The following is a 13,063-nucleotide window of genomic DNA, read 5'->3' as shown; positions in this document are numbered from 1 at the left end:
GGAATCGACAACAGGTTTTTTTTTTTTTCGTAAATTTAATTTCACTTTTTTTAATTTTTACTTTAATGTGAGTACTATAAAAGTTTAAATTACATATGTGGCTCACATTTTATTTCTACTGGACAGCAACTTTCTTTTTCTGGCCATTGTCGAGTATGGGTAGAGGTCAAGAATGGCTGCAGCCTTCTGCTATCAGCCTGTGGGTAAAGCCAACACAGAGAAGAAGACAGAGTGAGGAGACAGAGTCAGAATGTGATGTTCTGAGGATCTCTGGACTTCCAGTCATGTAGTCCCAACAAATATCCTTATTGTTCAAGAAAGATTGAAATAGAGTTTTCTCATACTTGTTGTTGAAAGCATTTAAACTTGTATGTGGCCTTTAGGTCTTTTTTCTTGAGAGCTTGGGTGCACCAAGGCATGAATGTTTAGACCATAAAGGGAAAGAGAAGGGCATAGGACCTCTGCCTTTCCCCTCCACCCCGCTCCCCCTATACACTGTGGCTAAGTTCTGCAGAAGCTAGTTAAATAGCATGGATTCACAGAGAATAGCCTATTCTCAGAGATAGGCTATGAAGGTGTTTCTCTGAGGGTGGAGCAGTCAGTGATGCTTAGCTCTAGGAGACTCTATGGGGATAACTCCTGAAAAGGGAGGGTGGGGTAAATACAGAGCACGGGTCCCGTGGGCCCTTAGTGCCTCTCCACCAACACTCAGCGTAAAGATGAGGCATATTCAACCTTATGGGGGTAATAATTATTCTAGTAGCTTCTCTTTGTTTCTTCCAGGAATTCGTCACCCTTCTACACCCAGGTCTCTGCCCTTGAAGGCAGGATTTATCAACAGAATCCTTGTTCTCTGCCTCCCAGTTGGGCTCAGCCAATGGGAGGCACCAGTAAGAAATGAGAAAGCTGGGGGAAATGTGGGTAGGGTGTTTATTCTTCTGGCCCCCTCCCTGCAGTTCATAATGAGCTAACATCATCTCTCAACTTGAGATCTCAGCTGCTGTAAGGCAGTCCTCTCCCTCCAGGTGCAGTAACTTCTCCTTCCCCCTTGTCCCTTCAGGTCTAGGCACAAAGTTCTAAACCTGTACCCTGACCACCCCTCTATCAATAGTCCTTTTATTAGCTCTCTTCCAGAAACCCAAGTTGAATGTGATATCTTTTTCTTTGCGGATTCTGGTTGATAAAGTGGTGTTTTCAGCTCTGGATGTAATTTTCCTTAGACCAGATTGAAGTACTAGGTTACCAGTACCAGGTTTCACAAAGGAGGATGTCCTTTAAGCAGAGATAGTCACTAGTGGACTAGGACAGGATGGTGAAGGGAGTTGGCTCAAAGAATAAGCAACATGGGGTGGAGGAGATGGACCCTCCCAGTTGATGGTGACTTGACTCTGGACTGTCAACACGAAGATTAACCAGGAGGTTCAGATCAAAAAGTCCCAACCTTCACTCTTGGCATGTGACCTACAAAGTCTGTTTTCAAATCACTGTCATAGTTGGGACCTTTAGGCTGCTGCATGAAGTTTCTAGAACCCTGTTCCAAAGATCTTAAATGTAGAATGAGTTGATATTGAGTGGAATTCCTGGCAATACCACAAAGACTGAACCATTGTTATGGAGCATGTATTGACTATGACTCAGGTAGATGGCCAAGTGATATGGTCTGGTTCAGCCCAGAGCAAAACTGAAAGGATGGAAAAGTTTGATTTGGACATTGTTACCTCCCCCCTCTCAACTTCACTCATTTTTCTTTTCCCTTCACCTTCTTTGAAGTTTTCCAATCCCTGGGGCCTGTTGGCTCGGCATTTCTCAAACACCGGTCATTCATTTGCATACCACTTCAAGATTTTTTGCCAAATAATTATAACTAATACTGATTTGGAAACCTTGGTGGTGTAGTGGTTGAGTGCTACGGCTGCTAACCAAAAGGTCAGCAGTTCAAATCCACCAGGCACTCCTTGGAAACTCTATGGGGCAGTTCTACTCTGTCCTATACGGTCACTATGAGTCAGAATCGACTGGATGGCAGTGGGCTTGGCTTTGCTTGAATATTGATTTATTGAATATTTTCTTTAAACCCACTCATTTTTTTAAACATTACATTACTTAAATGCCTTGATGTATGTGCAGTGATGTATGTGAAATCTCACATTTGATAAGTGAGTTATAATGTTTCTCTTACACATAAACGTAAATATATGATAATGAACGAGTTCCTGGGAGACAAAAATGGTTAACGTGCTTGGATGCTAACAGAAAGGTGGGAGGTTCAAGTCCACCCAGAGGTACCTCATGGCAAAGTCCTGGTGATCTGCCTCTGAAAAATCACCGTTGAGACCTCTGTGGAACAGAGGTCTACTCGAACACACATGGGGTCACCATGAGTCAGAACTGACTCCATGCCGACTGGTGTTTTTTTTTTTAATGATAATAAACAATTTCATGTGCCAATTAACCCATTCCATGTACCATCTGATCTGTTGGGTGCCCTAGCTCAGGAAACACGACCTCATTAGACAGACTCTCTGGAACAGCACTATCCCCAGAACTCCCTGTGATGTGGGAATGTCCATGTCTGTGTTGTCCACTAAAGTAGCCACTAGCCACATATGACTGTTGAACACTTGAGATGTGGCTAACGCAATTCTGGACCTGAATTTTTCCTTTTATTTGATTTTAATTAACGTCAATTTAAATTCAAATAGCCACATGTTGCTTTTAGGTGCCATTGAGTCGATTCCGACACATAGCAACCCTATAGAACAGAGTAGAGCTGCCCCGTAGGGTTTCCAGGGAGGAGCTGGTGGATTCAAACTGCCAACCTTTTGGTTAGCAGCCGTAGCTCTTAACCACTGCCCCACCAGGGCTCCCGCATGTGGCTAGGGACTACCATATTGGAAAACAGTACAGCTCTGGAATATCTGCCGTTAAAGATGCATCACAGCAGAAGCCATGGTCTTGTACTGGGTATTGTGTTAAGCACTTTACAGATTTTTTCTTGCTTATTCCTGAAGACTGAGGGAAGTATTACCTCATCTGGTGGTGGTGCTGGATACTGTTGAGTTGTTTCCAACTCATAGCGACCCTATAGGGCCATAGGGTTTCCTAGGCTGAAATCTTTATGAGAGCAGATCGCTAGGTCTTTTCTCGCATGGAGCAGCTGGTGGGTTTCAACTGCCAACCTTTTGGTTAGCAGCTGAACTCTTAACCATTGTACAACCAGGTCGCTTTCATCTGGTGGAAGATACAAGTAAAGGATGGGAGGGCTTTCCATTGCATCCTTAAATACTCAAACAATGAAGTTACACTCCTCTGTTATTTACAGAGAAAGCTAGATGCAAGTGAGCCAGTTGTCATGAAATCTCAACTACATTCAAGATTTAAAAGGTTGACATTTCCTTTTTTCTTCTCTTCTTTTTTAAACACCCAGCCCTCTTCATTAACCAGATATCTTTATTCTCTAAATATTTACCACCTAAATGAAATTTACAGTTTAATTTGCTGTATAAAATCATTTATTGACTGATAAACCTCATTACTAAGCTTGAGCACAGCCTCTGCTACTCCGACAGCTTTAATTCTTGTAGCAGCAGGCTTCTGTGAGAGAAAAACAATCCTGTCAAGTGAACGGCGGGGGTCTAAATTATTCAGATACACTAAATCCATGCAGAACCATTCCTCTGCTCATAATTTTGCTTTCTGAGCCAACAATTAACGGGCAATATTCTAACTTAAACAATGACAGCCGTTCTGAAAAAATTCTGGGACCAGGGGACATTCCACCTTCCTGCATGTCCTTCTGCTCCTGGGGGCACCCGGAGAGTGACCTCTGAGGAAATCTAGGGAAATGGGAGCTTTCTCTGCCCAGACAGCTCTCCTCCACAGAGCACACCATCCTCTGTGTCTCTCTCTTCTGTCCCCCAGGTCAGAGACCGTATTTGGGTATCCAGGGCGGGTGTGTGTGTTTCCAGCATTTATACCAGTTGAGCATCAGCCTGCAAGTCGCTGATCGTACATGCACCTTTCTGCCTGTGGGGGAAAAAAGTGCCTCCAGTTTTCTACCTGCAAATGCAACCAAACTAATTATCCACCTGCTGATTCAGAAGACAGGCCCACCTAATTGAACCTACAAAACAGGGGGTGGGGAACCCTCGAAGAATGATCTTAGCTTCAGAACAGCAAGCAGCAAGTAGATTCCTCACTTTAGAGAAGGCATATCTTTCCCATCATGATAAAGCTCAGTCAGGCTCTGCACCTGAATGGCCTTGGGTATTGGTGGGCGTTGCTATCTAATTCTCTGTAGGCTGTGGCCTCTAATGGTGGTAGGTCTCTAAGCACGACACCCAATGTCAAAGTTCTTAGACAGAAAAAGATTGTAAAATGTTGATCTTGACAGTTCATGCATGCATGCATTTATTCATTCATCAAATATTTATCGAGTGTCAACTATATGCCAAGCACATGGTACATAGAAAACAGCACGGTGCTAGATGTGGAAAGAGACACAGAAGGTTGGAAGTCAAAAATGACACTTAGTTCCTGCCTTTTTAGTTCAGGTTTGCTCAGAATGTATGGACCAGAAAAACTTCAGGTTTGTTTACAATGCAGATTACCTGGACTCACCTCAGACAGACCGAATCAGAATCTCTGAAATGGGACCCAGGAATCTGCATTCTAACAAGCTCCTCAGGTGATTCTTAAAAACTTCTAACTATAGATGAAAGACTTGCCCCTGGAAGCATTAGGCAACAATGGATGGCCATAGTAGAAATGGCAGGGTACAGACAAGTCACCCAGCACATGTTGGTGAGGAAGATACACACCCAGGGTCCCCATTCAAAGCCAGCACAGAGTTAAAGAGATGAGGAAAGGCATGGTTTACACCTCTCCAAGGGGCACCTCCTCCCTTATCGTAAACAATGGTGGCCCTACCCATGATGCCCCTGGGGCCTCTTTATTTTACTTTTTTTTTTTTTTTCTTCAGAGCTTTATTTATTCATTTATCTTATTAAACTTTTTATTTTAGAATAGCTTTAGATTTCTGGAAAAGTTGCCAGGGTAGCACAGCAGAGACTTTCCACATTACCGCCTCCCCCAGTTTCTCCTGTTGTTAACATCTTACATTAGTTTGGTACATTTGTTATAATTTATAAAGCAGTATTATTACATTATTATTCACTGAACTTCATTCTTTATTCAGATTTGCTCAGTTTTTACCTACTGTGCCTTTGTTGTCCAGATAGCATGTCACATCTAGTTGTCATGTCTCTGTGGTCTTTGGAGGAAGACCACAGAAGTAAAATGCCATTCTCATCATGCTATGTGTATCAAGGGTACATGCTATTAACATGGCCTATTACAGATGATACTGAATTTGATCACCTGTGTGAGGTAGTGTTTGTGAGATTTTCCCATTGTAAAGTTCTGTTTTCCCCTCCCTTTCTGTACTGTGCTCTTTAGAAGGAAGTCACTATGGGCAGCACAAATTCAGTGGGCAGAGAGTTATGCTCAACCTCCTTGAGGATGGCATATCTACATAAATTATTTGGAATTATTCTGCATAGGAAATTTGTTCGTGTCCATTTATTTATTAATTCAATCATTTACTTATATCAGTATGGACTCATGGGTATTTATTTTATACCTTGGGTTATAATCCTATACTAAACCAAAAAAAAAAAAACACAGTGCTTTTTTTTGTTGTTGGTTGAGTGGAGGCCAACTCATAGCGACCCTATAGGACAGAGTAGAACTGCCCCATAGAGTTTCCAAGCAGTGCCTGGCAGATTCAAACTGCTGACCCTTTGGTTAGCAGCCATAGCACTTAACCACTATGCCACCAGGGTTTCCACTATGTTATTTATTTTTGTTGTTCAAATTGCTCCAGCATTGGGAGGTCTTCCGGTTGGGTCTTGTGTCCTTTACATACTTGCTTAGTTTTTTTTTTTTTTTTTTCCAAGTATCTCTTTTCTCTCTGGTGCTAGAAGATGCTCCAGGCTCATCTTGTATATTCTGTGCCTGAATCTGAGAAACCAGGATTTCTCCAAGGAGCCTTAGTTATTTGTTTTTTTTTTTTTTTTTTGAGAATGGTATTTAGATGCCAAGATATCGGCACTGTGTGTGCTTGTTACTACTGGGATTTTGTTGCTTCTAGACCCTCCTGGTGGCAAGAAATAAAAAATATATGTATATATACTAACTTGTGTACATACACATATCTGTGTCTGTATTCATATCTGATCTATATATGTATGTGTGTATATATGTATGTTGTTATTGTTAGGTGCCATCAAGTCAGTTCCGATTCATAGCGACCCTGTGTACAACAGAACGAAACACTGCCAGGTCCTGAGCCATCCTTACAATTGTTCTGCTTGAGCTCATTGTTGCAGCCACTGTGTCAATCCACCTTGTTGAGGGTCTTCCTCTTTTCTGCTGACCCTGTACTCTGCCAAGCATGATGCCCTTCTCCAGGGACTGATCCCTCCTGCCAACATGTCCAAAGTATGTAAGACAGAGTCTCACCATCCTTGCTTCTAAGGAGCATTCTGGTTGTACTTCTTTTAAGACAGATTAGCTCGTTCTTTTGGCAGTCCATGGTATATTCAATATTCTTCACCAACACCACAATTCTAAGGCGTCAGTTCTTCTTCGGTCTTCTTTATTCATTGTCCAGTTTTCACATGCATATGATGCGACTGAAAATACCGCACCTTAGTCTTCAAGGTGACTTCTTTGCTCTTCAATGCTTTAAAGAGGTCCTTTGTAGCAGATTTACCCAATACAATGCATCTTTTGATTTCTTGAGTTGTGCTTCCATGGCTGTTGATTGTGGATCCAGGTAAAATGAAATCCTTGACAACTTCAATCTTTTCTCCGTTTATCATGATGTTGCTCATTGGTCCAGTTGTGAGGATTTTTGTTTTCTTTATGTTGAGATGCAGTCCATACTGAAGGCTGTGGTCTCTGATCTTCATTAGTAAGTGCTTCAAGTCCTCTTCACTTTCAGCAAGCAAGGTTGTGTCATCTGCATAATGCAGGTAGTTAATGAGCCTTCCTCCAATGATGATGCCCTGTTCTTCTTCATATAGTCCACCTTCACATATTATTTGCTCAGCATACAGATTGAATAGGTATGGTGAAAGAATACAACTCTGACACCTTTCCTGACTTTAAACCGATCAGTATCCCCTTGTCCTGTTCAAACAACTGCCTCTTGATCTATGTAAAGGTTCCTCATGAGCACAATTAAGTGTTCTGGAATTCCCATTCTTTGCAATGTTATCCATAGTTTGTTATGATCCACACAGTCGAATGCCTTTGCATAGTCAATAAAACACAGGTAAACATCCTCCTGGTATTCTCTGCTTTCAGCCAGGATCCATCTGACATCAGCAATGATATCCCTGGTTCCATGTCCTCTTCTGAAACCAGCCTGAATTTCTGGCAGTTCCCTGTTGATATACTGCCACAGCCGTTTTTGAATGATCTTCAGCAAAATTTTGCTTGTGTGTGATATTAATGATATTGTTCTATAATTTCCACATTCGGTTGGATCACCTTTCTTGGGAATAGGCATAAATATGGATCTTTTCCAGTCAGTTAGCCAGGAAGCTGTCTTCCACATTTCTTGGCATAGATTAGTGAGCACCTCCAGCGCTGCACCTGTTTGTTGAAACATCTCAGTGGATATTCCATCAATTCCTGGAGCCTTGTTTTTCGCCAGTGCCTTCAGAGCAGCTTGGACTTCTTCCATCAGTACCATCGGTTCCTGATCATATGCCACCCCTTGAAATGGTTGAACATCGACTAATTCTTTTTGGTATAATGACTCTGTGTATTCCTTCCATCTTCTTTTGATGCTTCCTGTGTCATTTAATATTTTCCCCATAGAATCTTTCACTATTGCCACTCGAGACTTGAATTTTTTCTTCAGTTCTTTCAGCCTGAGAAACACCAAGCATGTCCTTCCCTTTTGGTTTTCCATCTCCAGCTCTTTGCAGATGTCATTATAATGCTTTACTTTGTCTCCTCAAGACGCCCTTTGAAATCTTCTGTTCAGTTCTTTTACTTCATCAATTCTTCCTTTTGCTTTAGCTGCTGGATGTTCAAGAGCAAGTTTCAGAGTCTCCTCTGACATCCATCTTGGTCTTTTCTTTCTTTCCTGTCTTTTCAATGACCTCTTGCTTTCTTCATGGATGATGTCCTTGATGTCATTCCACAGCTTGTCTAGTCTTTGGTCATTAGTGTTCAATGTGTCAAATCTATTCAGATGGTCTCTAAATTCAGGTGGGATGTACTCAAGGTCGTATTTTGGCTCTTGTGGACTTGCTCTGATTTTCTTCAGTTTCAGCTTGAACTTGCATATGAGCAATCGATGGTCTGTTCCACAGTCAGCCCCTGGCCTTGTTCTGACTGATGATATTGAGCTTTTCCATTGTCTCTTTCCACAGATGTAGTCAGTTTGATTTCTGTGTGTTCCATCTGGCGAGGTCCACGTGTATATTTGTCGTTTATGTCGGTGAAAGAAGGTATTTGCAATGAAGAAGTCATTGGTCTTGCAAAAGTCTATCATTCGATCTCCGGCATTGTTTATATCACCAAGGCCATATTTTCCAACTACTGATCCTTCTTCTTTGTTTCCAACTTTTGCATTCCAATCGCCATGTTTGATCAATTTCAGACTGCAGCAGCTGATATAAATCATCTGTTTCTTCATATTTGGCCTTAGTGGTTGGTGCATAAATTTGAATAATGGTCGTATTAACTGGTCTTCCTTGTAGGCGTATGGACATTTTCCTATCACTGACAACATTGTACTTCAGGATAGATCTTGAAACGTTCTTTTTGACAATGAATGCAACACCATTCCTCTTCAAGTTGTCATTCCCAGCATGGTAGACTACATGATTGTCTGATTCAGAATGGCCAATACCAGTCCATTTCAGCTCAATAATGCCTAGGATATTGGTGTTTATGCGTTCCATTTCATTTTTGATGATTTCCAATTTTCATAGATTCATACTTTGTACATTCCAGGTTCTGATTATTAATGGATATTTGTAGCTGTTTCTTCTCATTTTGAGTCATGCTACATCAGCAAATGAAGGTCCTCAAAGCTTTTCTCCATCCATGTCATTAAGGTCGACTCTACTGTGAGGAGGCAACTCTTCCCCAGTCATCTTTTGAGTGCCTTGCAACCTGGGGGGCTCATCTTCCAGCACTATATCAGACAATGTTCCACTGCTATTCGTAAGATTTTCACTGGCTAATGCTTTTCAGAAGTAGACTGCTAGGTCCTTCTTCCTAGTCTGTCTTAGTCTGGAAGCTCAGCTGAAACCTTTCTTCCATGGGTGACCCTGCTGGTATCTGAATACTGGTGGCATAGCTTCCAGCATCACAGAAACACACAAGCCCCCACAGTACGACAAACTGACAGACACGTGTACACATGTATAGAGGTAGCTAAACATTAGTCCAAAATGATGTTTCCAACTCTAATTCCATAGTATATGATTCATCCTAGCCTTCTTCCCTTGATTGCTTATAACTTCCCATTCCAGCAGAGAAAGCTGCCTCTCACCATGTGCCATACATTTACTTATTCGTTCAACCTCTATATACATGTATAATGTTTTCAGAATTAATACCTACCTGGGTCCCCCTTCTTCATGTAATATCTATTTAAAACCAGAGCAAAGTCTGTTCTCTGCAAAATACCTTGGGACACTCCAGGTTAGAACATCTCCTCTCTAAGGCTACTTACATTGTAGACAAAATGAGTGCCTTGGGTCATCCTCTTCTCTGGTCTGTCCTTCCAGATGATGTCTCAGCTCCCACTAGCAGCCACCTAAGAGTCTTCCCACGTGTCTATAACAACTGCACTACCTTCTTGGGCCATAGTGAAGTTATCAGTGTCCATTCAAGAAACATTTGCAGAGAGCACTTACTATATATCTAGGTCTGTTCTAAGGCTAGGGATATGGGAATTAATGCAACAGGATTCCTCCCCAGGAGCTTGGTGTCCAATGGAGGGGGGACAGGGCTTGGCCCTTGTTGCAGTGGTCACTTTACACTTCTAAGTGCTACCACACCAGAATGCCAGAGTGACTCCAAGGAGAGAGGCTTCATCTCGGTTAGAATGTCAGGGGCAACTTCTCAAAGGAGGCAATGCAACTGTTTAGCTGCATCCTGAAGAATTGATTAATGCTTTTACCATGCATCTAATGAGTGTCCAGGAGCCCTGGTAGTGCAGTGGATAAAGCACTTCGCTGCTAACCAGTGGATTGGCGGTTCAAACCTACCAGCTACTCTGCATGAGAAATATGTGGCAGTCTGCTTCCTTAAAGATTTACAGCCTTAGAAATCCTATGGGGCAAGTTCTACCCTGTCCTATAGGGTTGCTATGAGTCAGAATCAACTTGACAGTGGTGGGTTTGGTGGGTAGTAAGTGTCCTAGTATATGCTAGGCGTTGAGGACATAATGGAGGGGGATAAATCAGACATCATTGGTCTCCTGGGGTTAAGTGAGGTGAGGGCTTCAGACATTTCCTAGGCTAAGTGGCAGTTAACTAGGTGAGGATGTCATGTTCCAGCCCCTAGATTTGGACTCCAGAGGTTTCCTGTAGTTTTCACACCTCTACATCCCTCTAGCCCTTGAAGGAGACTGCAAAGATTTCAAAGCCCCTAGTTTACCCAAGCTGTGCGCTGATTTCTATGCATCACATCAGGCACAGGACTTAGGGGAGGAAACAGAGGTGCCAAGTGGGAAAACATCCATTTGATCTTTTTTATATGTAAATGTGACTTTAAATATTATTTTGTAATGACCTGCATTTCTGTTAGGAAATATCTCTTGATGATTTATCTTTTTCTAGGCAATTACCACAGCCTTGTTAATTAATGCCAAAGAGGGTTTTTCAGCACCTCATTAAAGGTTTTCCCTTTCAGGACACCTGATGCTCCTGCATGCAGCCAGGGGCAGAGAAAGCCATGTTCTTGGGGGTGGAAACACACCTTTTGATCCTCCGCTTCTTCCTTTTCCTTATAGTTTTTTCCTCGTTTAGTGTCACCTCATCTTCCTCTTCATCCTGAACTCTCTTCTCCTTTTCTTTTTCTTTCCTTTTATTCCCAAACACAGTTGTTTCTTACTGTTCTGAAACATTGTTCTAAATATTTCAATTGTCATCAGCGTGGTCCTTTAGAGACCCCCTTTTTTCTGGAAAGATTGTTTTATTTTACTTTGAATGCCTTCTACTCAACAAGTTCTGGTTGAGAGCCTTCTGTGTCCCGAGTTTTCTTGTACACCAGGGAAACATTGGTGAATCTGAGTAGTGCCCTGCCGCTGAGGCTGCTAGGTTTTATGCCTTAAAAATAACTGACAAATAAACTAAGAAACAAATGAGTGAAGGAAGGGTTGTATGGTCCAATAAAATTTGTCAGTGCTATATATATTTTTTTATATACCCAGGGGTTGGCAGAATTGGGTCTGTGAGCTGTGAGCTGCCCGCTGCCTGATTCTGTAGGAGTCCCTGGGTGGTGCAAATGGTTCCCGTGCTTGGCTCCTAACCTAAAGGTTGGAGGTTCAAGCCCACATAGAGATGCCTTAGAAGAAAGGCCTGGCAGTTTACTTCTGAAAAGTCAGTCGCTGAAAACCCTGTGGAGCACAGTTCTACTCTGATGCATACGGGGTCGCCGCCAATCAGAATCAACTTGTTAGCAGCTGTTTCTTTTTTGTTTGTCATGCCTGATTGTGTAAATAAAGTTTTATTGGAACACAACCACACCCATTCGTTTATGTATTGTCTGTGGATGCTTTCCTGATACAATGGCAGAGTTGAATTGTTGTGACAGAGACCATTTGGTCCATAAAGCCTGAAATATTCATTATGTGGCCTTTTAGAGAAAAAGTTTGCCAACCCTGCTCTTTCCCATCATTGGAGCTTCAGAATGCTTGTTATATATTTAAAGAGTCTGAAAAATTGTATACTCAGGAAACTTGCTTAATTTGTTCAATGCATTTTTCTCCAAATTTATTTGACCATAGAACCTTCTCCTCATCTCTCTCTCTCTCTTTTTTTTTTAAAGAATTAACTTATAGACATTTCTATTAGATGTAATGCCTGACTTTGAAGCTTCCCTGCCTGATTTTAGTAGAGTCCCCACCCCAACCCCTGTCTTCTCTCTGAATTTGCAGTAGAGCCAAGCATTGTGCCTCAGATAGTCCAAACCCCAGCTTCTCTCCCAGCCTCTCTCTCTCAAGCATGAGAGCAGACTTTCACTCTAATAAGACACAGCTTTTCTTTCCAGGAGCAACGATGTGTAGAGCCCAGGTCATCATGAATTGAAAAACAAGTTAGACTGGTTTTCTATCACAGGGTTTCCACTCTTGCCTCATCTTACTCCTCTCAAAGGAAACTCATTTGGGGTTGTGGTTCATTTTTCTGGGTATTATTGAAGCCATGATTAAACTGGGATGACCTTGAGGAGGAACCAGACATGATGAAAGGGTCATGGTGGTTCAGAGGAGGCCCAGCAGACACAGCTTCCTCTGGGGTCCTGAGAGAAGCTGACAGAACTATGGCAGGGGAGACACCCTCCCTTATCCCAGAATATGGGGGGAGGGGAAGAGGAAAACTTAGACATAAAAGACTCAGTTTAGGTTTTAGGTCTCCAGGCACTTGGACAGCATGATAAAAGTAGAAATACCCATATTAAAAGGGAGGAAGAGTGAGTCTCATGCCATTCGCTGAGGTTGCATTGGCTTTATTTGAATAGGCTGAATCCTAGCAGACACTCCCCGCCCCAAACCACACCAGACATCATGATATGGGTGCAGAGAGCCCTCATCTGCCAGTTAGATGCTCATGATTCTTCCACTAACTCCCAACGTGACTTTGGACAAATGTTTCTTCTCTTTTATTTATAGTTAGGGATTAGATTCAAACTGGCAGAGTCCTTAAAGACCAGCTAACACTATGTGGTATGCATGATTCCATGGGCACACCTACCACAAATTCTCTAATTGATGCTCAGCTCTTTATGTATACAGCAGAAAAAGATCTGG

Source organism: Elephas maximus, chromosome 21, assembly GCF_024166365.1.
Source record: "Elephas maximus indicus isolate mEleMax1 chromosome 21, mEleMax1 primary haplotype, whole genome shotgun sequence".
Taxonomy (NCBI): domain Eukaryota; kingdom Metazoa; phylum Chordata; class Mammalia; order Proboscidea; family Elephantidae; genus Elephas; species Elephas maximus.
The sequence above is the reverse complement of the archived record's forward strand: the minus strand, read 5'-3'. Positions refer to the sequence as shown.